Genomic DNA, 26,816 nt, shown 5'->3' with positions numbered 1-26,816 from the left:
TGAAATGTTTTGCCAGTTAGGCGACACTACTGCATATAGAAAACTAAAGAGATAAGTAGATATTTTGTTTGATGAGTGTGAATGCAGTGTAGCCTGCGGCGCCCCTATAGTGTATTTATAAGCCATACACCTGTGTGTCCAATCGTTTCGCTTATTCCGCTCCCCCTCACGATCATTTCCAGGCACACACGCTCCCTCTGTGTTTGGTCCCTGTGCGCCACTTTGACCGACGCGCGTTTCGCTTGGCCGCCTCATCCGGGTCCTCAGCATGTGACGTCTCGCAGCGATTCTTATTGGACACCTTGGCCCTTGGGGAATTTAAAGTACACATTACTCCTATATCATATAAACCACATTACAACATGAACCCCTAAACCACTTCAGGTACATAATGCTGAATATCTTTGCCCAATAACTTGAATGGCTGTTCATCTCCAGCCGCCATATTAGGAGCATTGGCGCTCATTCTTGGAAAACGATCATGTGTTCCCCTTGAAAATGTGCCGAGGACAGGCTGTCACTGACTATTCCCTACTATTCTGAGCCTCCATAGGACTCAATAGTTCTCAGCAGCTTAACCCCGGCCCCCCCTTATATACATGTTCCCTCTGACAGGAATCCCTGCATCTTCTTTCCCCTCACAGCTCTCTGTCCTGCTTGGTTTTTCATCAAAGTTTAAGTCCCGGTAGAGCCGTGTGGGGATTGGATGGGCCGGGAGGAAGTTCAAACTTCAGCTCCCAGTGTATCCAATCCCTACTGTTGGTAAAAGTGAAGCAAGGGAGGGCGGAGGGAAGCTGCACTTCCTGTGTTGTATAAGTCCCGGTAGAGCCGTGTGGGGATTGGATAGGCCGGGAGCTGAAGACTGAACTACCTCTCAGCCCAGCCAATCCCCCCACAGAACTGTGAGGTAATAAAAATACACATTTCTGTGTATAAATCTAACAAGACAAGATCACTGCAACACAACCATCTGCTGTTGGGCAAGTGACCCATTGGCTGGGCTAGTGAATTAGACATTTTAGGTTTCCATAACAATTAATACTGAAGGGTACCACAACTTTCCCGCTCCTAGTCAGCCCGGCTGTTGGTTGAAAGCTGAACTATCACTGGCCGAACATCAGGGAATAACAACACTTTAAATCTACGAGTAAACCCAGTTACTAACCAATGAGGAATTAGCTTTGATCAGTTTGGTGCGGCTATAAACATGAAAGCAGACTGATTGGTTTAAACCCAGCGCATAACAGATAAATACTCTGCAACAGATTCTGCAGGCCAAAACACCTCAGATAGTGGCATTGCTGCAAAGGTGAGATACGCTACAATGCCAGGCAGCAGATTGCCCTCATACACATCTTAATGTCTGCATCTGACCTGAAGGAGTCTAAGGCAGGAGACTGCAGATAAGCGAGACCCTGCTGCTGTGCTTATAATTAGGCCCTAACAGTGATAGCGACCCTTTAGCCTACTTGAGTGACTTGTAGGAAGGTGAGATGCGCACAGGGCAAGCAGAAGGCAAAAGAAAATGAGTTGTAACAAACTGCCAGCTACAAGTTGCATGTGGAGTTTTGCCCTTACACCCTGATGATTCAGGGCAAGTTACCCGGCCCCTGCCCCGCCGGTGTGACGCAGTGACGTGACTCGCTGAATGCGGCATTGCCCTGATGTGGCGCTGTTCACCACTGTAATCTATGACCCCCCATCACTCTCTACTTACCCCCAACTCCCCCACCAGTCACCCTACCCCTCCTAATTGCCCCAAGGCACATGCCTCTCCCACCAGTCAGGATATAATTGACAGGATATTAATGGCCCTTATATTTATACCTCCTAACTGTCCCAAATTAGTGTCCTTTGCTTGCTTTACTTTGTACGCAACAAAAATCTGTTTGTTTGTTACCTGGCCTCTTACAGGAGTGTGTAACCTGATCACATGGTCATTGTGAGGGGGCGGAGACTTTTTTTTCACTGCATACACCTACCTGAGGAAGGACCAGTTTGGGCCATAACATGTGCTTTGCTATGCACCAATAAACGTACCAAGTCTGCCTCAACACAAGGCTCCCCAGTGGGCTTCATTGACATCTACTCTCACCCCCATTGGGCCACTGTGACCAAAACTTTGCAACACAAACACAATTAGGGCCACAGTGATTAATTCTGCTTCCAGCATCTCCTGCCTCTATCTAACTCAATGTGTGTATCTTCTGTAGGTGTCACCGCCATGTTCCCTTACCTTATGCTCATCGTCCTGCTTATCCGGGGGGCCGTCCCTACCTGGGGCCCTGAGTGGAATCCAGTTTTACCTGTACCCTGATCTCAGCAGGCTGAAGGAGCCTCAGGTAGGGCAGAAAGGCAGAATTTCTACCCCACAGCCTGGCCTGTATGATGTTGGGAGCAGGTGTATAAAGTAGGGACGGCAGACCCAGAAGCTGGAGTGCTCACAAGATGTATAAAGCCACTGGCCAATCCTGCTGCCCAGCTCAGCACACAGCTGACAAAACGACCCAAATTCCACCCCATTCATATCAATGGCCTTGGCCTGGACTAAAGCAACTAAATCAGGGGCACCAGCAAGCCCCTTTAGGGCAATGGCACATACGCCCGGGTCATTTCCAACTCAGCCAACAAAACACTTGGAATCCATCCCTTTCAATGGCATCTCCAGGACTAGAGTCGAGGGTGCACTCACAAGTCATGGAATTTAGTTTTCTGAGCAGGAAATTTCCTGTCCTATTGCCCTGTAGCGGTCCAAACACATGGGATGGCATCAGCAGGTAAAATTTCCCCATGGGCAATAGCTAGGGGGTTCTGCATTCTTGTCCCACGCGCCATAGAGGATACTCTGCCCATTACAGAACCTGAAGACTTAGCAGCTGTACAGCCCCAATATATAATAGGGATTATTGCCCAGTGTTAGTACCTTAATGAGCCTGTTGGGGTGATGTTGCCTCCTGGGGCTGTTCCCACTGTGCTGCCCACTTGGGAATTTACACTCAGATGAGCCCAGTGGGGCAGCCAGCAGGTTCCCAAACATGCCCCTTGGGCCATCCCTGGAAGATGCTGAGTTTAAACAGAACCCTATCAGTTGGTGGCACTGTGTTCTCAGTGGCTCTCTGAGGCACTGCAGTGTTTTTTATTGGTGGGGTGATGCTATAGGCTGGCTTCTAGCACTCTACTCTATGGTCTGCAATCCGCTTTGGGTCAGTAACAAGTTGTCTACAATGAAATTGGGGTAATGAGCCCCAATCCCACCATCTTCCCCTGCAATAACCCTTACTTCTCCCAGCCCAGTCCATACATTTCCAGACCCACCAAGGTTCCCTGCTGGCTTTGGCCATGAATGAGATCTCTTGCCCCTTCCAGGACCTCTCTCGGACCTCATAACAGGGACGCAGATATAGGACAACATTGGCATATCAGCCATTCAGCTTTAGTTCCAAGAATACCTAGGGCAGCAAATACATATTCACCCCAAATCTCTCCTTGCTTGACCTTCAAACTGGGCTTTCAGGTGTATCTAGGAGAGCAAATGGCCTTTTCCCCAAAAATTTCACCCTAACTGGTCTTCAGGCAGCACCCAAGCCCTGCCAGTACTCCATGCCCACCACTAGGGGGCAGACTCACTGTTTGAGAAACACTGATACAGGGTGCCCCACTAACCCCAAACAATTGCAATAAAATTTGGCAGCTTAGGCCAGAGTGTCACCCCCATCTCTCCCCACTATTCAGACTAAGGAAGGGACACCCTACAAGCTAAGGACCCCCCGGTTACACAGACTTAGTAACAACAGCAGCAGCAGTTAGTGAAACTTATTGGGGGCAGAACAGCCCTATTGGGTTTATTCAATGGTTAAATGATTCCCTTTTCTCTGTAATAATAAAACAGTACCTGTACTTGATCCCAACTAAGATATAATTACCCCTTATTGGGGGCAGAACAGCCCTATTGGGTTTATTTCATGGTTAAATGATTCCCTTTTCTCTGTAATAATAAAACAGTACCTGTACTTGATCCCAACTAAGATATAATTACCCCTTACTGGGGGCAGAACAATCCTATTGAGTCTTTTTAATAATTAAATGATTTTTCAACAGACTTAAGATATGAAGATCCAAATTACAGAAAGACCAGAGCATTCTGGGTAACGGGTCCCATACCTGTACTTTTATACTGACTGTATCGTCACTTTCCTCCAGCAACCATGATAATAAGAGGGAGGATCGCGTTTGGGATTTCAGCTGCAAGGCCACATTCAGCGAGCAAAGGTTCTGCTATTGGACCGGATACGTCAATGACTTTGACCAAGAGTTTGCCTTCACCTGCACGTCGGGTTCTGTTCTGACCGGAATGGACAGTATCATGATAACAAGAGGGAGGACAGAAGGTAAAGCGCTACTGGCGAAACAGCTGCCGTACAATACAATAGGGCTCATTTACAATGCCCCACGCAAAGTGTAAGAAAAGCCTGCGATTAGCAATTCTTTTTGCACTTTGCCCACTTGATGGGGCATTGTGCAAATAAATGTGGATTTACATGTGGTGCATCCCTAGACTGCTCGCACACTCACCTCCCTTACCGATTGGCTGGGCCAGCAGACAGCATGCCACTCCCATATTCTTGCCTTTGTGGCCTGAACACAAGTCCGGGCCTGGTTCTGCACAGAGACTTGTGGCTCCATTCACCAGTACAACAGTGACTGCATTAGTCAGCAATGTATTAGTGAGGGGTGGGCAGGGGGTAGCTATGTGGGTGTCCCCCTTCCACCCCTACTACCCACACAGGGCCCTATTCTTAACACATGCCCTAAGGCAACCAGTAGGGACAGGGCTAGCCGTGTCACCTGACCACGCTGTTGGGCCCCTTTCTGCTCTTGCACTTGTGCCCAGGGGTTAAAGGAATACAGTCATGGGAAAACTTACAAAACTAATCAGTTAATAGAGCTTCTTTAGAAGAATTCTGCATTGTAATCTGTTTACAATGTAATCTAGACTGTGATCTGTGCTCTGATAAACTTCAGTCACATTTTACTGCTGCGCTGCAAGTTGGAGTGATATCCCCCCCCCTCACCCCCAGCAGCCGATCAGCAGAACAATGGGAAGGGAGCAAGATAGCAGCTCCCAGTAGGTTTCAGAATAGCACTCAATAGTAAGAAATCCCAGTCCGGCTTGGGACTCCTCCAGTTACATGGGAGTAGGAGAAACAATAGGTTAGCTGAAAACAGTTCTAATGTGTAGCGCTGGCTCCTTCTGAAAGCTCAGACTCAAGGTGGCCATACACGCACCGATATTATCGTACGAAACCTCGTTTCGTACGATAATCGGTGCGTGTATGGCATGTCAGCGAGCCGACCGATATCGCAGGAAGCTGCTGAAATCGGTCGGCTCGCTGATCGGCCAAGTTAGAAAATTTTGATCGGGCGCCATAGAAGGCGCCTGACCAAAATTCTCCCTTCAGAGCTGAATCGGCAGAAGGAGGTAGAAATCCTATTGTTTCTACCTCCTTACCTGCCGATTCAGCCCTGAATGGTGTGTGGCGGATCTGACGATGTTTCGTGCGACCGATGGTCGTACGAAACATCGTCGGATCGCCACGTGTATGGCCAGCTTTAGGCACACTTTACTGCTGCGCTGCAAGTTGGAGTGATATCCCACCCCCCTCACCCCCAGCAGCCGATCAGCAGAACAATGGGAAGGGAGCAAGATAGCAGCTCCCAGTAGGTATCAGAATAGCACTCAATAGTAAGAAATCCCAGTCCGGCTTGGGACTCCTCCAGTTATATGGGAGTAGGAGAAACAATAGGTTAGCTGAAAGCAGTTCTAATGTGTAGCGCTGAATATCCATTCATCCCTCATTCTCACTGGGTTTATAGTTATGTGTAACTGTCACTGTGTCTGTCCCTTTCCCTTCCCTGCACTGCTGGTTCTGACTCCTGATACAACTCCCCAATATCCATTCATTCCTCATTCTCACTGGGTTTATAGTTATGTGTAACTGTCACTGTGTCTGTCCCTTTCCCTTCCCTGCACTGCTGGTTCTGACTCCTGATACAACTCCCCAATATCCATTCATTCCTCATTCTCACTGGTTTTATAGTTATGTGTAACTGTCACTGTGTCTGTCCCTTTCCCTTCCCTGCACTGCTGGTTCTGACTCCTGATACAACTCCCCAATATCCATTCATTCCTCATTCTCACTGGGTTTATAGTTATGTGTAACTGTCACTGTGCCTGTCCCTTTCCCTTCCCTGCACTGCTTGTTCTGACTCCTGATACAACTCCCCAATATCCATTCATCCCTCATTCTCACTGGGTTTATAGTTTTGTATAAGCTGAATTGCTATTGAGAGCAGCATCTTTCCTTTGCACAGTGAACAAAAATATACAATCATTCCCCATTCTCATTGGGTTTATGGTTATGTGTAACTGTCATTGCTATTAACAGCAGATTCTGTATTGGTTAGAGCATCCCCATAGCATATACCTGTATCTTACTGTATAATAAATAGGCACAGATATCCCTCCCATCTTTCCCCCTGCCCCCCCCCCCCACTGTCACAGTGTAACCCCCATATCATATATGCACATAATGTAACTGTATAATATATAGGCACAGATATACCCCCATCTTTCCCCCAGGTCCCCCCCCCCCATATATTTCCCCCAGCTCCCCCCCCCCATATCATATATGCACATAATGTAACTGTATAATATATAGGCACAGATATACCCCCCATCTTTCCCCCAGCCCCCCCCCCACTGTCACAGTGTAACCCCCATATCATATATGCACATAATGTAACTGTATAATATATAGGCACAGATATACCCCCTATCTCACCCCCCCCCACTGTCACAGTGTAACCCCCATATCATATATGCACATAATGTAACTGTATAATATATAGGCACAGATATACCCCCCATCTTCCCCCCCCCCACACTGTCACAGTGTAACCCCCATATCATATATGTACATAATGTAACTGTTTAATATATAGGCACAGATATACCCCCTATCTTTCCCCCAGCCCCCCCCCCTCCCCCACTGTCACAGTGTAACCCCCATATCATATATGCACATAATGTAACTGTATAATATATAGGCACAGATACACCCCCCATCTTTACCCCCCCCCCCCCCACTGTCACAGTGTAACCCCCATATCATATATGCACATAATGTAACTGTATAATATATAGGCACAGATATACCCCCTATCTTCACCCCAGCCCCCCCAATGTCACAGTTTAACCCCCATATCATATATGCACATAATGTAACTGTATAATATATAGGCACAGATATACCCCCCATCTTCCCCCCCCCCACACTGTCACAGTGTAACCCCCATATCATATATGTACATAATGTAACTGTTTAATATATAGGCACAGATATACCCCCTATCTTTCCCCCAGCCCCCCCCCCTCCCCCACTGTCACAGTGTAACCCCCATATCATATATGCACATAATGTAACTGTATAATATATAGGCACAGATATAACCCCCAGCCCCCCCCCCACTGTCACAGTGTAACCCCCACATCATATATGCACATAATGTAACTGTATAATATATAGGCACAGATATACCCCCCATCTTCCCCCCAGCCCCCCCCCCCACTGTCACAGTGTAACCCCCATATCATATATGCACATAATGTAACTGTATAATATATAGGCACAGATATACCCCCCATCTTTCCCCCCCCCCACTGTCACAGTGTAACCCCCATATCATATATGCACATAATGTAACTGTATAATATATAGGCACAGATATACCCCCTATCTTCACCCCAGCCCCCCCAATGTCACAGTGTAACCCCCATATCATATATGAACATAATGTAACTGTATAATATATAGGCACAGATATACCCCCATCTTTCCCCCAGCCCCACCCCCCCCACGGTCACAGTGTAACCCCCATATCATATATGCACATGATGTAACTGTATAATATATAGGCACAGATATAACCCCCATCTCCCCCCCCCACTGTCACAGTGTAACCCCCATATCATATATGCACATAATGTAACTGTATAATATATAGGCACAGATATAACCCCCATCTTACCCCCAGCCCCCCCCCCCCCACTGTCACAGTGTAACCCCCACATCATATATGCACATAATGTAACTGTATAATATATAGGCACAGATATACCCCCCATCTTTCCCCCAGCCCCCCCCACACTGTCACAGTGTAACCCCCATATCATATATGCACATGATGTAACTGTATAATATATAGGCACAGATATACCCCCCATCTTCCCCCCCCCCCACTGTCACAGTGTAACCCCCATATCATATATGCACATAATGTAACTGTATAATATATAGGCACAGATATACCCCCTATCTTTCCCCCCCCCCCCACTGTCACAGTGTAACCCCCATATCATATATGCACATAATGTAACTGTATAATATATAGGCACAGATATACCCCCATCTTTCCCCCAACCCCCCCCCCCCACTGTCACACTGTAACCCCCATATCATATACTGTATGCACATAATGTAACTGTATAATATATAGGCACAGATATAACCCCCATCTCCCCCCCCCCCCACTGTCACAGTGTAACCCCCATATCATATATGCACATAATGTAACTGTATAATATATAGGCACAGATATACCCCCCATCTTTCCCCCCCCCCCCACTGTCACAGTGTAACCCCCATATCATATATGCACATAATGTAACTGTATAATATATAGGCACATATATACCCCCCATCTTTCCCCCAACCCCCCCCCCCCACTGTCACACTGTAACCCCCATATCATTTACTGTATGCACATAATGTAACTGTATAATATATAGGCACAGATATACCCCCCCATCTTTCCTCCAGCCCCCCCCCCCCCCACTGTCACAGTGTAACCCCCATATCATATATGCACATAATGTAACTGTATAATATATAGGCACAGATATACCCCCCATCTTTCCCCCAGCCCCCCCCCCCCCCACTGTCACAGTGTAACCCCCATATCATACTATTATTCCCTGCAACTCTCTCCTGTATGTACGTTTTCCCCTCACATAGAACTCAAAGGGAAGTGCAGGTTCCTCATTATCCCAAATGCAGGGAAAGGGTTAAATTGCAGTGAGTGGAGAGGGGGGCAGTTCTCATGGGGTTGCAGTTGGTCACTGCAGGGAAACACTCGCTGCCCCTCAGCTATTCGTTAATACAACCTCAACAGCCTTTTTCCCCCCAACAAGGGAAGAGTTGCCATTTTGGCCAGAACTGACCTTGACCTGCACTTGGCTCAACATTCTTCTATTTTATAGTTTTATAAATATATATTATAATATATAATTGTATTAGTTTCCTTGTGATTAGGAACTCAGGGCGAGTATTGATCTACAATATAGAGTCCCAGACAGAATGACAGTTATTTGCCCCGACCCCACTTTCTGCCTCTCGGGGTTTTTGAATCAATATGAAATTAAAATTAAAACTTAACTTTTAATAATCAAAAAATAAAATAATTAAAACTGATAAATATATATATATATATATATATATATATATATATATACATATACGCTAAAGTGTATACTTCAGCTTTATTTCTGATGGCTTTTTGTTCAGCAGGTCTCTCATGTGGAATTTCAGCAGCTATGTTGTTGCTAGGGGCTCGTTTTCCTGGAAATGGTGGAATTGTTGGGGGACAGGGTGGGAGGTGTATATCTACTATGTGTATATAGTGCTTGTTTAGGTTAGTTACCCTTTGTGTATATGGGGGATACATAGGGGCTCATTGTATATGGGGGTAATGGCTTCTGTTACCGGCTTCACACCCTTACACCCCCAACAAGCAGTAGTGGGTAAAAATTGCATGTCTGGATTTCCAAATGCCCCCTGACAGCACAGACCTGCCCCAAAATATCACTGCCCACACCCTGATGTCACTGGCCCACACCCTGATGTCACTGGCCCACACCCTGATGTTACTGGCCCACCCCCTGATGTTACTGGCCCACCCCCAGATGTTCCTGGCCCACCCCCAGATGTTCCTGGCCCACCCCCTTGAAAGTCAGGGGTGACTGGCTGGGCGTGGGAGAAGATGGCTAGAGGCTCTACAGGAACCCATTATCCTACCATCTTTTTATTCATCTCTGTGTAAGGTACCCCCCCATGGTTCTATATCAAACCTATTAATAGCGATATGTACCCCCTTTCCTACACCCCCCTGGGAAATCGGCAAGCAACATAAGACCACCAGAAATAGATACGCTGTAAACATGTTTTAATGCAGAATGTCATGTTTTATTGTTTATTTGGTTTTGTATTAAACCAACAATGACAAACCTAAAAAAAAAAAAATAGGTAAGTGGGGGTGGGGCTTTTCTAACAGCCGTGATCCAGAGAAAGGCAAAAACTCCCCAAGCGCTTGGGCCAATTTGCACTGAGGGTAAAAATTCCTTCCTGACCCCTAGAAACGGCAATCGGTTTTACTCCCTGGATCAGGGCTGATAGAAGGGGTGAGAGGATGGGGGCTTGGGTAGAAGGGGTGGGAGGGCGGGGCTTGGGTAGAAGGGGTGGGAGGGCGGGGCCTGGGTAGAAGGGGTGGGAGGGCGGGGCTTGGGTAGAAGGGGTGGGAGGGTGGGGCTTGGGTGGAAGGATGGTATGGAGACCAAAGTAAAGATCCCCAGCAATCCGGTGTCTATAACTGGGGGCTATAGAGGGTCTGGGTCAGTTAGTTGGTACAGAGTGTTGGGCCTAGTGGCTGCGGTGCTACGGCTAACTGGATGTAAGGCACTGGGAGCGGTAACACGCACACATCTCTGTGGACGAATTGATGCCAAAATTAAGGTTTAAATGGGCGCTGAAGGCTGCAGTCATTGCTTAGTTATAAGCCTAGCTGCCGCTTATAATTTACTGTCATTTCATTGACTTCTGTGTTTGATCCTGATTCCCAGATTTGCCAGAACTCTGTCTGACCCGACCTCTGCCTGATTCCTGGATTTGCCAGAACTCTGCCTGACCCGACCTCTGCCTGATTCCTGGATTTGCCAGAACTCTGCCTGACCCGACCTCTGCCTGATTCCTGGATTTGCCAGAACTCTGCCTGACCCGACCTCTGCCTGATTCCTGGATTTGCCAGAACTCTGCCTGACCCGACCTCTGCCTGATTCCTGGATTTGCCAGAACTCTGCCTGACCCGACCTCTGCCTGATTCCTGGATTTGCCGGAACTCTGCCTGACCCGACCTCTGCCTGATTCCTGGATTTGCCAGCAGGGCTGGATTTCCAAACTGGCCACCCTAAGGCCGCCCCTGGTCACACGCCCCCCCCATTTTGCGCATGCATGCGTGAACAGGGGGAGGGGGTTCGCACATGCGCGAACAGCGGGGGGGTAAGCCAGACTTGCATACGGAGCAGTGGGGAGAAGTCATTCCCATTGCTCTGTAAGGGAACAAGAATTTTAAGATTTTGGTGTGGCGGGGCCGCCCCCAGATTTCTGCCGCCCTAGGCCTGGGCCTTTGTGGCCGGCCTCTTCACAAATCCGGGCCTATTTGCCAGAACTCTGCCTGACCCGACCTCTGCCTGATTCCCGGATTTGCCATAACTCTGCCTGTTTTACAGATTTTGTCTGAACTCCACTTATCCTCTATATTCCCCTCTATATTGTGGGTTATTACTGTATGTAAATAGACAATTCTCACAACTGAGCTCCGCCCTCATGAAATTCGTGACACCGGATTGCTGGCTACTGGATCAGGGAAGGTCCAAGAACCTAACCCCAAGCACTGCTTCCTCCACTGGCCAAGAGGCTTGGAAGGAAGGGGTGGGAGGGTGGGGGCTTGGAATTAAGGGGTAGGAGGGCTTGGGCTTGGAAGAAAAGGGTGGGAGGGCGGGGGCTTGGAAGAAAAGGGTGGGAGGGCGGGGGCTTGGAAGAATTGGAAGGGTAGGGTGGGGGCTTGGAATTAAGGGACGGGAGGGCGGGGTCTTAGAATTAAGGGACGGGAGGACGGGGGCTTGGAATTAAGGGGTGGGAGGGCGGGGACTTGGAATTAAGGGGTGGGAGGGCGGGGGCTTGGAATTCAGGGGTGGGAGGGCAGGGGGATGGAAGAAAAGGGTGGTAGGGGGCTTGGAAGGAAAGGGTGGGAGGGAGGGAGGGAGGGGGCTTGGAAGGAAGGGGTGGGAGGGAGGGAGGGAGGGGGATGGAAGGAAGGGGGCTTGGAAGGAAGGGGTGGGAGGGAGGGGGCTTGGAAGGAAGGGGTGGGAGGGCAGGGGATGGAAGGAAGGGGGCTAGGAAGGGGGCTTGGAAGGAGGGGTGGAAGGGTGGGGCTTAGGTGGGAGGGCAGGGGCTTGTTTAGAGGAAGGACACACAAGGGAAACATATGCAGCATACTCCCCTGATCAGTTTTCTGATGGAGCACTGAAAAAATAGAGAAACAACAATAGTTGAAATAAGATTAAATCTACAGACAAATACTTGTTCTTTAGATATAAAATGCTGGGGCTACAGAATATCCGCTACCTGGAATGGTACCTTTCATTTTTGTATTGGTTACCTGGCGCCAGTCGGTGCCCAGTGGGAAAACCCATTTGGTAAGGTGGATATGTAAGCCAGCACTACAGCAGCCGTTTGGGCCTCACCCTCCATTGGCCATAAGGCAGGTTATACAGTATATAGGCATTAAGGTTGAACTTGATGGATGTGTGTCTTTTTTTTTCAACCTAATTTACTATGTTGATGCTTATGTTTTGCAGTGTCCTTTCTTTTATACCCCTCATTGCTCTGATTGCAGGACTATGTATAGTGAAGCCTTCCTGCATCTTGGCTTTAGTCTGAATGTTCTAGAGGGGCAATGAGAGATGTGGAAGGTCTGAGAGGCTGTAACGGAGGCAAAATGTGGTGACCAACTGCCCCACTGAGCACTTGTGACATTCAGGTAAGAGTGGAATGGGGCCTACATAAGAGTTTGCATGATGTGGTGGGATAGGGGGCTGCTCGGAGGTTTAAAATGGTCTAATGATATATTGAGAGAAAAAATATTAAATTCAGCTCAAACCTGCTCAATGTTTTCCTCCTCCTCCTCCTCGCTCAGCTCCTCTACTGAGGGCTCAGCCTGGCTGGTGTCGCCAGTTTCCATCAGAGGCGCCTGGTAAATAGAAATACAGTTTGTCAACCATCTCATTGAGGGCTTAAACGTGTCATTTAAACATGTTATATGGGATGGATTCCCCTTCCTAGGGAAGCTTTTTCTCGTTACCTGAAAGCTGTCACCATCAGCGCTCTCTGGTTGCTCCTGGTTGAGAAAGGGAAAGACAGTGATATTGCAGGTTGTATTATTTCTGTTTGTAAAGAAGCATAAATACAAGCTTCCAAACACTATAGATTGCCATTTGTATTTGCCATCATTCTCCCACTCTTATGCTTACCTGGTAGGTCTCTATCCCAGGGCCTGAGATCTTCTCTGGCTGCTCCTGAATAAGAAGAATAAAGTCAATTATAGAAGCAACTGTATAAAGCCAATCAACTCAGCTCAGATTATTTCTATTTTATCTCTGTTACCTCCCTTTAATACTTACTTGGCAATTATTATTGCCAGGGGCTTCCGGTGGATCCTGGTTAGAAGATAAAAAGACAAGTTATCAGACCAAGTCAGCTTTTTAGAGAAGAGGTGAAAATATGTATTTAATATCCAGGTGTTGCATTGTATTGTATGGTTTCCTACTTACTTGGCAGATGGTATCACCAGATCCAACCGGTTGATCCTGAGATTAAAGAAAAAAAAAAACAAAATGTGGGTCCACAACCTCTAGTAGGGCAAGGAACTGGGTTATGGCATTTACCAACCATTTCTTAGGAAAAATAACTGAAAGGCCTGACAGTAACATATTACAGGTATGGGCAGGCCCGGATTTGTGGAGAGGCCACAAAGGCCCGGGCCTAGGGCGGCAGAAACCTGGGGGCGGCATGCCGCCCCGCCGCACCAAAATCTAAAAAGTTTTTTACCCATACGGAGCAATGGGGGGACTTCTCCCCACTGCTCTGTATCCAAGTTTGTCCCACTGCGCATGTGCACGGAAACCCCTCTCCCCCTGTATTGCGCTGGGGGGGGGGGGGCGTTCGACCGAGGGCGGCCTCGGGGCGGCCAATTTGGAAATCCGGCCCTGGGTATGGGACCTGTTATTCAGAATGCTCGGGACCCAGGGTATTCCGGATAAGGGATCTTTCCATAATTTGCATCTCCATAACTTAAAAATCATTTAAATATTGAATAAACCCAATAGGGCTGTTTGTAGATTTTAAGCTCTTTTGGGCAGGGCCCTCTTCACCTCTTGTATCGGTTACTGATTGCTTTATATGTTACTCTGTATGTCCAATGTATGTAACCCACTTATTGTACAGCACTGCGGAATATGTTGGCGCTTTATAAATAAATGTTTTTGTAATGTAATGTAAATGCCCAAATAAGGGGTAATTATATCTTAGTTGGGATCAAGTACAGGTACTGTTTTATTATTACAGAGAAAAGGGAATCATTAAACCATTAAATAAACCCAATAGGGCTGTTCTGCCCCAATAAGGGGTAATTATATCTTAGTTGGGATCAAGTACAGGTACTGTTTTATTATTACAGAGAAAAGGGAATCATTAAACCATTAAATAAACCCAATAGGGCTGTTCTGCCCCAATAAGGGGTAATTATATCTTAGTTGGGATCAAGTACAAGGTTCTGATTTATTATAACAGAGAAAAAGGAAATCATTTAAAAAAAAAATAGAATTATTTGCTTATAATGGAGTCTATTGGAGATGGCCTTTCCCTAATTCTTAACTTTCTGGATAACGGGTTTCAGGATAAGGGATCCCATACCTGTACTGGGCTACATTTACAGTTACATTCGACACAACACTTTAGGGGTAGTTAGTAATACAGGCACTGTGTGATAGCAACTTCTTTACTGCTTACCAGGAAGATCTTCTCATGTGGCTCGAAAGGTAACAATAGAGTCTGGTAAAGGGATAAAAAGGTTGAATTATTTTAATTTATTGTCTAACATGGAAGGGAAGTGACAGTTAAAGATCAGCGTATATAAAAAAGGGGCTTTTCAGAAAATCTAATGAAATCTGTATAAATAAATGTAGGGTTAATACAGGGATTTAGTTAGATAATAATACCAAGGCAAATGGACGATCCATTGCCAGGAGAGGAAAAGCATTGGGGTTTAACAATACTGTCAATAAAGTTAGGAAAAAGTCAAATAAAAAGGTGCTAATGGCTTATTCTGTCGTTTGATTTCAGTTTTAGACAGGTATAAAGGGAAAGCTCCCGTGGGTATTAGTCAGTCGCTCTGATGGTTCTTATTAATGGAAGTAAATAATGGCAGAATGAAGCCATTTGGGAATATGTTGGCTGAATGGGCAGATGTTGGTTTGATATGGGATCAATATGAAGTGGATATGTGTATAGTGCAGCTCTATACAGGAGCCTTTTCCCATAGGAATCTACAGACAAGTCAATGAAATGGTTTAAATGGCACAAACATTAAGGGAAATTGTGTTAAAGTCAAGTTGCCCAATTCTCTGCTTACCACAGGGTTCTCATCAAAGGGAATATTTGCTGGTTCCTAGAAAGAAATGGCAAAAAAAAACATTTTATCAGAGAAAGAAATACAAACATTTTAGTTATTTTTCAAGTTAAAATATGAGATATTATAGTAGAAAGGATAGAGGCCTTACGCTGCCGAAGCACGGAAACAAACCGCAGATAGACCGCAACATGATCGCTGAAAGTTCTTTCTATGGAAACATAAAGAAACATCAACTTAGTTATCCCAGTGCTACAGTATATTGTGCTCTAAGCACATCCCTGTATGGATATATATATCTTATACTAACATATGTATCAAATATTAGCATAGGGGCCTTATGGGCTATAGGAGCAAGTACAATCCCCAAGTATCCAGAGCTCTACTCACCTCAGTCACCTGAAAAAGACTGAGACAATCAGGGCTGTGCCTGGATAGGCTGGCTCTGCCCATTGTGACATCACACACTTGTCAGAGCCACTGCATTGTGACATCACACGTGCAGCCCAAGCTGGATGAAGTGCACCGTTTTTTGCTGTTTTTTTTTAAATGAGTCTGTTTGTATTATGGCAGTAACTGACACTAGCAATGGTGCAATTACTGTATGTGTAACATATAAATACAGGGATTATAGGAATACTGCCTTTGGATAGCAGCAGTTTTCCCATGACAGGATCCCTTTAGGCATGAGAATAATGCTCAGAAGCAGACTGACAGAACAATATTTATATATATATGTAATAAATCACAATATTTGCTTCCATTTAGAATTGGGTAGGTGAGATATGAATGCGCCAGGTTTAAAAACTGTATTACCAGCATTGCCAGCATAATGCATGGAAAGGTTTTGGGCATAAATACTCAGTTTATTTTCATTACACAGTTATAACGGAGAAAATCCCCTAGCAAAGGAACGCCATAAAGCAATGACACATGTTGGATATTAGCATGGAGCACGGGGCACAGATAATGAGAGGCTAAACTGGTTGCTGCATAATTGCAGTTTGCCGGCCCAGATGGGGTGAAATTAGTTTTGGGAACAAATGATAAATAGGGGAATACAGGAATTTTCAGTAATATTCTAATAACTACCAGCAGTGCCAAGTCAATAAACAGCCCCAAACCCAAAATGAAATGAATTTCAGCTGATGGTACAAGGAATGTGACATGGGGGCAGTAAGTGCTCAGGGGGCAACTAGGCCGTAGGGCTGTATTAATGGGTATCTGTAAGGAGTAGTGCTTAAACATTGCTTTATGTAATCCTGCCCCTGCCGTGTACCCTATTGCCCCCCCACAGCCGGGAGAGTGTGTGCTTACCTCTCTCCACAGTGCCAACCAACCGACCGTACCAACTGTCACATTCCTAGGTATGAAGTCACCTCTCATCACGTGACACAAGTGTAGCCTCTTGATGAGTGAGGTTTATATGGGTTTTATTTGCCCTTAGATGGGCAGTACATACATAGCTTATTGTGTACTAAGAGCATTGCCTTGTACGTGTGGCCTATTGAGTCTGCCCAGTTACTGTGCTGCCATATCTGTTGGAAAGATCCGCTCATTCATCAGCCATGGTTTTACTCACTGCTGCTGCTGTTGTTACTAACTCTGTGTAACCGGGGGGCCCTTAGCTTGTAGGGTGTCCCTTCCTTAGTCTGAATAGTGGGGAGAGATGGGGGTGACACTCTGGCCTAAGCTGCCAAATTTTATTGCAATTGTTTGGGGTTAGTGGGGCACCCTGTATCAGTGTTTCTCAAACAGTGAGTCTGCCCCCTAGTGGTGGGCATGGAGTACTGGCAGGGCTTGGGTGCTGCCTGAAGACCAGTTAGGGTGAAATTTTTGGGGAAAAGGCCATTTGCTCTCCTAGATACACCTGAAAGCCCAGTTTGAAGGTCAAGCAAGGAGAGATTTGGGGTGAATATGTATTTGCTGCCCTAGGTATTCTTGGAACTAAAGCTGAATGGCTGATATGCCAATGTTGTCCTATATCTGCGTCCCTGTTATGAGGTCCGAGAGAGGTCCTGGAAGGGGCAAGAGATCTCATTCATGGCCAAAGCCAGCAGGGAACCTTGGTGGGTCTGGAAATGTATGGACTGGGCTGGGAGAAGTAAGGGTTATTGCAGGGGAAGATGGTGGGATTGGGGCTCATTACCCCAATTTGATTGTAGACAACTTGTTGCTGACCCAAAGCGGAATGCAGACCATAGAGTAGAGGGCTAGAAGCCAGCCTATAGCATCACCCCACCAAAAAAAACACTGCAGTGCCTCAGAGAGCCACTGAGAATACAGTGCCACCGACTGATAGGGTTCTGTTTAAACTCAGCATCCTCCAGGGATGGCCCAAGGGGCATGTTCGGGAACCTGCTGGCTGCCCCACTGGGCTCATCTGAGTGTAAATACCTAAGTGGGCAGCACAGTGGGAACAGCCCCAGGAGACAACATCACCCCAACAGGCTCATTAAGGTACTAACACTGGGCAATAATCCCTATTATATATTGGGGCTGTACAGCTGCTAAGTCTTCAGGTTCTGTAATGGGCAGAGTATCCTCTATGGCGCGTGGGACAAGAATGCAGAACCCCCCTATTGCCCATGGGGAAATTTTACCTGCTGATGCCATCCCATGTGTTTGGACCGCTACAGGGCAATAGGACAGGAAATTTCCTGCTCAGAAAACTAAATTCCCTGACTTGTGAGTGCACCCTTGACTCTAGTCCTGGAGATGCCATTGAAAGGGATGGATTCCAAGTGTTTTGTTGGCTGAGTTGGAAATGACCCGGGCGTATGTGCCATTGCCCTAAAGGGGCTTGCTATTGCCCCTGATTTAGTTGCTTTAGTCCAGGCCGAGGCCATTGATATGAATGGGGTGGAATTTGGGTCATTTTGTCAGCTGTGTGCTGAGCTGGGCAGCAGGATTGGCCAGTGGATTTATACATCTTGTGAGCCCTCCAGCTTCTGGGTCTGCCGTCCCTACTTTATACACCTGCTCCCAACATCATACAGGCCAGGCTGTGGGGTAGAAATTCTGCCTTTCTGCCCTACCTGAGGCTCCTTCAGCCTGCTGAGATCAGGGTACAGGTAAAACTGGATTCCACTCAGGGCCCCAGGTAGGGACGGCCCCCCCGGATAAGCAGGACGATGAGCAAAAGGTAAGGGAACATGGCGGTGACACCTACAGAAGATACACACATTGAGTTAGATAGAGGCAGGAGATGCTGGAAGCAGAATTAATCACTGTGGCCATAATTGTGTTTGTGTTGCAAAGTTTTGGTCACAGTGGCCCAATGGGGGTGAGAGTAGATGTCAATGAAGCCCACTGGGGAGCTTTGTGTTGAGGCAGACTTGGTACGTTTATTGGTGCATAGCAAAGAACATGTTATGGCCCTAACTGGTCCTTCCTCAGGTGGGTGTATGCAGTGAAAAAAAAGTCCCCGCCCCCTCACAATGACCATGTGATCAGGTTACACACTCCTGTAAGAGGCCAGGTAACAAACAAACAGATTTTTGTTGCGTACAAAGTGAAGCAAGCAAAGGACACTAATTTGGGACAGTTGGGAGGTATAAATATAAGGACCATTAATATCCTGTCAATTATATCCTGACTGGTGGGAGAGGCATGTGCCTTGGGGCAATTAGGGGATAGGGTGATTGGTGGGGGAGTTGGGGGTAAGTAGAGAGTGATGGAGGGGTCATAGATTACAGTGGTGAACAGCGCCACATCAGGGCAATGCTGCATTCAGCGAGTCACGTCACTGCATCACACCAGTGGGGGTGGGGGCCGGGTAACTTGCCCTCTGCTACTGCCCAAGTCATCGGGTGTAAGGGCAAAACTCCACATGCTTGTAGCTGGCAATTTGTTGCAACTCATTTTCTATTGCCTTCTGCTTGCCCTGTGCGCATCTCACCTTCCTACAAGTCACCCAAGTAGGCTAAAGGGTCGCTATCACTGTTAGGGCCTAATTATAAGCACAGCAGCAGGGTCTCGCTTATCTGCAGTCTCCTGCCTTAGACTCCTTCAGGTCAGATGCAGACATTAAGATGTGTATGAGGGCAATCTGCTGCCTGGCATTGTAGCGTATCTCACCTTTGCAGCAATGCCACTATCTGAGATGTTTTGGCCTGCAGAATCTGTTGCAGAGTATTTATCTGTTATGCGCTGGGTTTAAACCAATCAGTCTGCTTTCATGTTTATAGCCGCACCAAACTGATCAAAGCTAATTCCTCATTGGTTAGTAACTGGGTTTACTCGTAGATTTAAAGTGTTGTTATTCCCTGATGTTCGGCCAGTGATAGTTCAGCTTTCAACCAACAGCCGGGCTGACTAGGAGCGGGAAAGTTGTGGTACCCTTCAGTATTAATTGTTATGGAAACCTAAAATGTCTAATTCACTAGCCCAGCCAATGGGTCACTTGCCCAACAGCAGATGGTTGTGTTGCAGTGATCTTGTCTTGTTAGATTTATACACAGAAATGTGTATTTTTATTACCTCACAGTTCTGTGGGGGGATTGGCTGGGCTGAGAGGTAGTTCAGTCTTCAGCTCCCGGCCTATCCAATCCCCACACGGCTCTACCGGGACTTATACAACACAGGAAGTGTAGCTTCCCTCCGCCCTCCCTTGCTTCACTTTTACCAACAGTAGGGATTGGATACACTGGGAGCTGAAGTTTGAACTTCCTCCCGGCCCATCCAATCCCCACACGGCTCTACCGGGACTTAAACTTTGATGAAAAACCAAGCAGGACAGAGAGCTGTGAGGGGAAAGAAGATGCAGGGATTCCTGTCAGAGGGAACATGTATGTAAGGGGGGGCCGGGGTTAAGCTGCTGAGAACTATTGAGTCCTATGGAGGCTCAGAATAGTAGGGAATAGTCAGTGACAGCCTGTCCTCGGCACATTTTCAAGGGGAACACATGATCGTTTTCCAAGAATGAGCGCCAATGCTCCTAATATGGCGGCTGGAGATGAACAGCCATTCAAGTTATTGGGCAAAGATATTCAGCATTATGTACCTGAAGTGGTTTAGGGGTTCATGTTGTAATGTGGTTTATATGATATAGGAGTAATGTGTACTTTAAATTCCCCAAGGGCCAAGGTGTCCAATAAGAATCGCTGCGAGACGTCACATGCTGAGGACCCAGATGAGGCGGGCAAGCGAAACGCGCGTCGGTCAAAGTGGCGCACAGGGACCAAACACAGAGGGAGCGTGTGTGCCTGGAAATGATCGTGAGGGGGAGCGGAATAAGCGAAACGATTGGACACACAGGTCTATGGCTTATAAATACACTATAGGGGCGCCGCAGGCTACACTGCATTCACACTCATCAAACAAAATATCTACTTATCTCTTTAGTTTTCTATATGCAGTAGTGTCGCCTAACTGGCAAAACATTTCAGCAGTGTATTTAGTTTGATTCAAATTGATATATTGATATATATTTTTTTTAACTTTTTTACATGGAACAAGAAATGCGCAGTGTAATCAACATCCTGGCAGGAAAGTAGAAAGGAAGATAAAGAAGAGAGAACAGGTGAGTACAGAGGGGAGAGAAGGGGGTTGGGGGGGGGGGGTGAGGCTTATTAGTCGTTCTGCTGCCAATTTACTGCTACTGGCAGCTATGGCTGCTATGCCGTGGGTGATATGGTTCAATAGAGTTCCTTTAGGGGGAGGTTTGGCTCTCTTTCCAGGTTTGCCCAGACTGGTAGGTTTGCATGGTTTTGGCTGAGGGAGGTGAGTTAGTTGTTATATTCCTATTCCAAATGTCGGGTTCATGTACTCGGCTTCCCCCCCTAGGGATATATGATTCTCACCGACAGTGAGGAAGCCGCTCTTGGATATTAATAAATACTCAAATCCAACATGGCCCCCACGTTACCCCTGGGCCTGACCTGAATCATTTAGATTCACTCAGGGCAAAAAGAAGCACTCTCCCTGATGCCTGTGTCCCAACCCCCCCCCCCCCCGGACAGGGTTGGACATAGTGAACAGACATAGTGTAAGGGCCCACTGGCCACTGACCCATCCCCTATTGCTGCTGCCTACAGGCGGGGCAAGTACCATTTGGTTCAACAGCAGTCACAGCTGCATATTTTCTCATAGCCTGTACAGAGAGATACCATAAACTATGGCAGCATAGGGATTCCCCTGTACTAAGCACAATTCAGCAGGAACAGCCCCCTAAGTTTGCTCATAGCCTGTACAGAGAGATACCATAAAACTATGGCACATAGGGATTCCCCCTGTACTAAGCACAATTCAGCAGGAACAGCCCCCTAAGTTTGCTCATAGCCTGTACAGAGAGATACCATAAAACTATGGCACATAGGGATTCCCCTGTACTAAGCACAATTCAGCAGGAACAGCCCCCTAAGTTTGCTAATAGCCTGTACAGAGAGATACCATAAAACTATGGCAGCATAGGGATTCCCCTGTACTAAGCACAATTCAGCAGGAACAGCCCCCTAAGTTTGCTCATAGCCTGTACAGAGAGATACCATAAAACTATGGCACATAGGGATTTCCCTGTACTAAGCACAATTCAGCAGGAACAGCCCCCTAAGTTTGCTCATAGCCTGTACAGAGATATACCATAAAACTATGGCACATAGGGATTCCCCTGTACTAAGCACAATTCAGCAGGAACAGCCCCCTAAGTTTGCTCATAGCCTGTATAGAGAGATACCATAAAACTATGGCACATAGGGATTCCCCTGTACTAAGCACAATTCAGCAGGAACAGCCCCCTAAGTTTGCTCATAGCCTTTACACCCGATCCACATCCAGTTCAACCGTGCCCATCCATGTATCCCTGTCCACTATTTGTGCAGCACCTTCCTTTCTAACATGTGAAATAATAGCTGCCGGCGACTAAATAATAGCCGCGGGCGACAATTTTTTTTGCTGCACAAAATTTTCACCGTTTCGCGGATCTTTAGAAAGATTCGTGAATTTTTCAGCGAAGCAAAATGGAACAGATTCGCTCATCACTAATTCTCTGCAATTTAAATGGGTTTGAATATCATTCATACGCTAACATATAAAGAAAGGTATGGAAGGGAGAAGAAAGGTAGTGTCTTACAGAATATATTGGGATTGCGTGGGGGTCATAAGAACCTCAGACACGTATTTAAAACTGGTGCAGCCATGGTTTTTATTCTTTGGTTAGTGTTGTTATTTTTTTGTATTTTTCAGACAATGGGCCCGATTCACTAAAGTGCGATAAAATTTATTGCACGCTTTTTTGCGTTAAATAAGTCGCGATAATTAGCGCGCGATTCACCATAGTATTATCGCGTGCGATAAGTCGCCATTTTCGCATGCGGTATTTCTCGTGCTAGTTTTACCGCATGCGTTAATTTCCGCGCTGAAAAGAATATGATCGCATGATTCACTATAACTTAGGCGCGCTAAATATCGCATTCGGCTATGCGAAAATTAACAGGCGAAAAATTATAGAAAAGTACAGTAAATGAGCTTTTGGCAACACAATATGGACTTTGCAGTGTTATTTATTCAAGTCTGTGTTTCCCCTAGAGTGACGCAGCCGCCAGTTTGCAGTGAAATGGTCATTTTTAATACAGTCATTTTCCGCAAGTATTGGCGTGTATGGCTAACATGGCGTGCGTTTATTCGCACGACTATTTATATTTGGCTACAAGTGATGAAATGTTTTGCCAGGCATGGATTCGCAGCGAATTTTTGGACGTGCGGTGAATTTTTTCATGCGTTTCGCAAAACAATCCGCCAAAGGCAAAACGCATGAAAAAATTCGCCACGCAAAAATTCACCGCACGTCCAAAAATTGACACAAGCGTCAAAAAATATTAGTCGCAGGCAAAAAAATTTTTGCCCACACAACATTTTTGCCGTTTCGTGGATCTTTCAAAAGATTTGCAAATTTTTTACCAAAGATAACCAGAACACATTTGCTCATCACTAGCGGCTACTATTTATAAGCATCTACTATTTATGCTACTATTTACAGTGGAGGAAATAATTATTTGACCCCTCACTGATTGTGTAAGTTTGTCCAATGACAAAGAAATGAAAAGTCTCAGAACAGTATCATTTCAATGGTAGGTTTATTTTAACAGTGGCAGATAGCACATCAAAAGGAAAATCGAAAAAATAACTTTAAATAAAAGATAGCAACTGATTTGCATTTCATTGAGTGAAATAAGTTTTTGAACCCTCTAACAAAAAAAGACTTAACACTTAGTGGAAAAACCCTTGTTTGCAAGCACAGAGGTCAAACGTTTCTTGTAATTGATGACCAAGTTTGAGCACATTTTAGGAGGAATGTTGGTCCCACTCCTCTTTGCAGATCATCTCTAAATCCCTAAGGTTTCGAGGCTGTCTCTGTGCAACTCTGAGCTTGAGCTCCCTCCATAGGTTTTCTATTGGATTAAGGTCTGGAGACTGACTAGGCCACTCCATGACCTTAATGTGCTTCTTCTTGAGCCACTCCTTTGTTGCCTTTGCTGTATGCTTTGGGTCATTGTCGTGCTGGAACACCCATCCACGACCCATTTTCAGTTTCCTGGCAGAGGGAAGGAGGTTGTCGTTCAGGATTTCACGATACATGGCTCCGTCCATTTTCCCGTTAATGCGAATAAGTTGTCCTGTGCCCTTAGCAGAAAAACACCCCCAAAGCAAAATGTTTCCACCCCCATGCTTGACGGTGGGGACGGTGTTTTGGGGGTCATAGGCAGCATTTTTCTTCCTCCAAACACAGCGAGTTGAGTTAATGCCAAAGAGCTCTATTTTGGTCTCATCAGACCACAGCACCTTCTCCCAGTCACTCACAGAATCATTCAGGTGTTCATTGGCAAACTTCAGACGGGCCTGCACATGTGCCTTCTTGAGCAGGGGGACCTTGCGAGCCCTGCAGGATTTTAATCCATTGCGGTGTAATGTGTTTCCAATGGTTTTCTTGGTGACTGTGGTCCCTGCTAATTTGAGGTCATTAACTAACTCCTCCCATGTAGTTCTAGGATGCTTTTTCACCTTTCTCAGAATCATTGACACCCCACGAGGTGAGATCTTGCGTGGAGCCCCAGAGCGAGGTCGATTGATGGTCATTTTGTGCTCCTTCCATTTTCGAACAATCGCACCAACAGTTGTCACCTTCTCTCCCAGCTTCTTGCTAATGGTTTTGTAGCCCATTCCAGCCTTGTGCAGGTCTACAATTTTGTCTCTGACATCCTTGGACAGCTCTTTGGTCTTTCCCATGTTGGAGAGTTTGGAGTCTGCTTGATTGATTGATTCTGTGGACAGGTGTCTTTTATACAGGTGACTAGTTAAGACAGATGTCCTTAATGAGGTTGACTAATTGAGTAGAAGTGTCTAACCACTCTGTGGGAGCCAGAACTCTTAATGGTTGGTAGGGGTTCAAAAACTTATTTCACTCAATGAAATGCAAATCAGTTGCTATCTTTTATTTAAAGTTATTTTTTGATTTTCCTTTTGATGTGCTATCTGCCACTGTTAAAATAAACCTACCATTGAAATGATACTGTTCTGAGACTTTTCATTTCTTTGTCATTGGACAAACTTACAAAATCAGTGAGGGGTCAAATAATTATTTCCTCCACTGTATATGCTACCATTTATATGTGGCTAATATTTATATACACCATTTATATGCGGCGACAATTTATATACACTATTTAAAGCTACTATTTATATCCAGCGACTAAACGCGAGCGTTATTTAGCGCATGTACCGGCAAATAATGCATTGAAATAGCCTTTGCGAGTTAAATAACGCATGCGATATCGCGCGTAAAATAGCGCAAGTATGCTTTTAGTGAATCGTGCGAAAAGTTGCGAAAATTAAGACGTGATAACATTTTTACCGCACGCTAAAAATAGCACACGTTATTTCGCACTTTAGTGAATTGGCCCCAATGTATTTAAAATTCCTGCATGCACATAAATTTCCTCTGGAATGACACATTAGCAAAGAGTGAATTTACAAGTTTGGGCAGGGGAAGCTCAGTAAAGAAGAAACCTAATGCTATCCAACCGTCTGCTCATATTGATCTCGACAGTACTGAAAGGGGCTTCAGTGGAGTGTCAGTTGCAATCTACTTTCCTTCATTCAGTTGTAATATTTTGTGAGATACTGTAAGCCCTACTGAACCACCGCATAATGTGAGGATTGCACCTGTGGCCTGTGTTTTTCAGAGCTAGAAATTGGAAATATATATATTTTTAAATTAAAATAAATATAAGCAACAACAGTTTCTTAGGTGTGATTGACTTTCAACCTTTGCCCTGATCCCCCCTTTAACTTCCGATTCTATGGTGAGCTATGGGGAGATAAATACATTGTAGCTCCATCAAAACAACTTCTTACCATGAAGATATGCTTTTGCTTACCCTTTACCTACATTTTGTGGGGTGGGGTAGAAGGCCTTTACCTACCCTTTATAATGGGGGGGGGGGTAGAATTCAGGAAAAAATGAGTTGACCTCTTAATTCCCAAATATATTTGCTCTTCCCAAACCTTTGGTAATGTTTTGTGTACAGCAGCTGGTAATAAAACAAAGAAAGATTGGTAAATGTAATGGATATATTGAATTCATATCTAAAAATGCACCATGCTCCAGTGTGTAGGCAGGTAAATGAGCTGTATGAAACCTAACCATTTTAGGTTCATGCTAGATGTTATTGTTTGACAATTTTTGTGTTAGCCACTTCTTTTATTTTGGTTTGAATAAGTCTTTCTTTGAGTGTTGGCCCTGTTACAAATGGCCTGTATGGCTGAGACAGGCCATATCTGTAGCTGAGGTATTTGAGAATAGAGATGGGTATGAGAGCGTTATCCCTTAGTTTATAAGACTACGCTAACCAGTTAAACAGTTGTTTCTATGACATGTGATTGTTACCTGGGTGTATGGAGTGTGGCAGGAAACCCACATAGACAGGGGGTAGAGAATACAAAATCACTGCAAATAGTGCTGCAAGGCATTAGTGTTAGCCATTGCGCTATGTAAAAAATATGCTCTGGGTTGGACTGGGCTGGCTGGACACTGCGAAAAACCCCGGTGGGCCCCACTGACCCAGTCCCACTCTCTGCCAGCAACTTAGGCCCTCAGCCCTCACCCCCTACCAGTTCCACAAGTAAAAGAACACAATTCATTGTGAGCGCAGTGGGGAGGCTGCAGGTAAAAGGAACATGATTGTGTGCGCCCGTGGGGTTGAGGATGCGCATTGGCTGGTGTAGGAGTTCGTGACTGG

The 26,816-nt window shown here is 45.9% G+C and overlaps 1 long non-coding RNA gene across 2 annotated transcripts; it reads left to right on the top strand.

Moving 5' to 3' along the window:
* Positions 1-12,893: 12,893 nt before the first annotated feature.
* LOC116412460 lies at positions 12,894-25,791 on the top strand. 2 transcript variants are annotated; one of them, XR_004223709.1, is made up of 4 exons: positions 12,894-12,933; positions 20,661-20,838; positions 21,040-21,103; positions 25,562-25,791. It is a non-coding gene; the product is annotated as an uncharacterized LOC116412460 (long non-coding RNA). The 2 variants fall into 2 exon arrangements; XR_004223710.1 differs by lacking the exon at positions 12,894-12,933 and adding an exon at positions 20,223-20,369.
* The last annotated feature ends 1,025 nt before the right edge of the window (positions 25,792-26,816 follow it).

This window comes from Xenopus tropicalis, chromosome 7 (genome assembly GCF_000004195.4).
Source record: "Xenopus tropicalis strain Nigerian chromosome 7, UCB_Xtro_10.0, whole genome shotgun sequence".
In the NCBI taxonomy this organism is placed as follows: domain Eukaryota; kingdom Metazoa; phylum Chordata; class Amphibia; order Anura; family Pipidae; genus Xenopus; species Xenopus tropicalis.
Note: the sequence above shows the minus strand (reverse complement) of the source record. Positions and strands in the feature narration are given on the sequence as shown.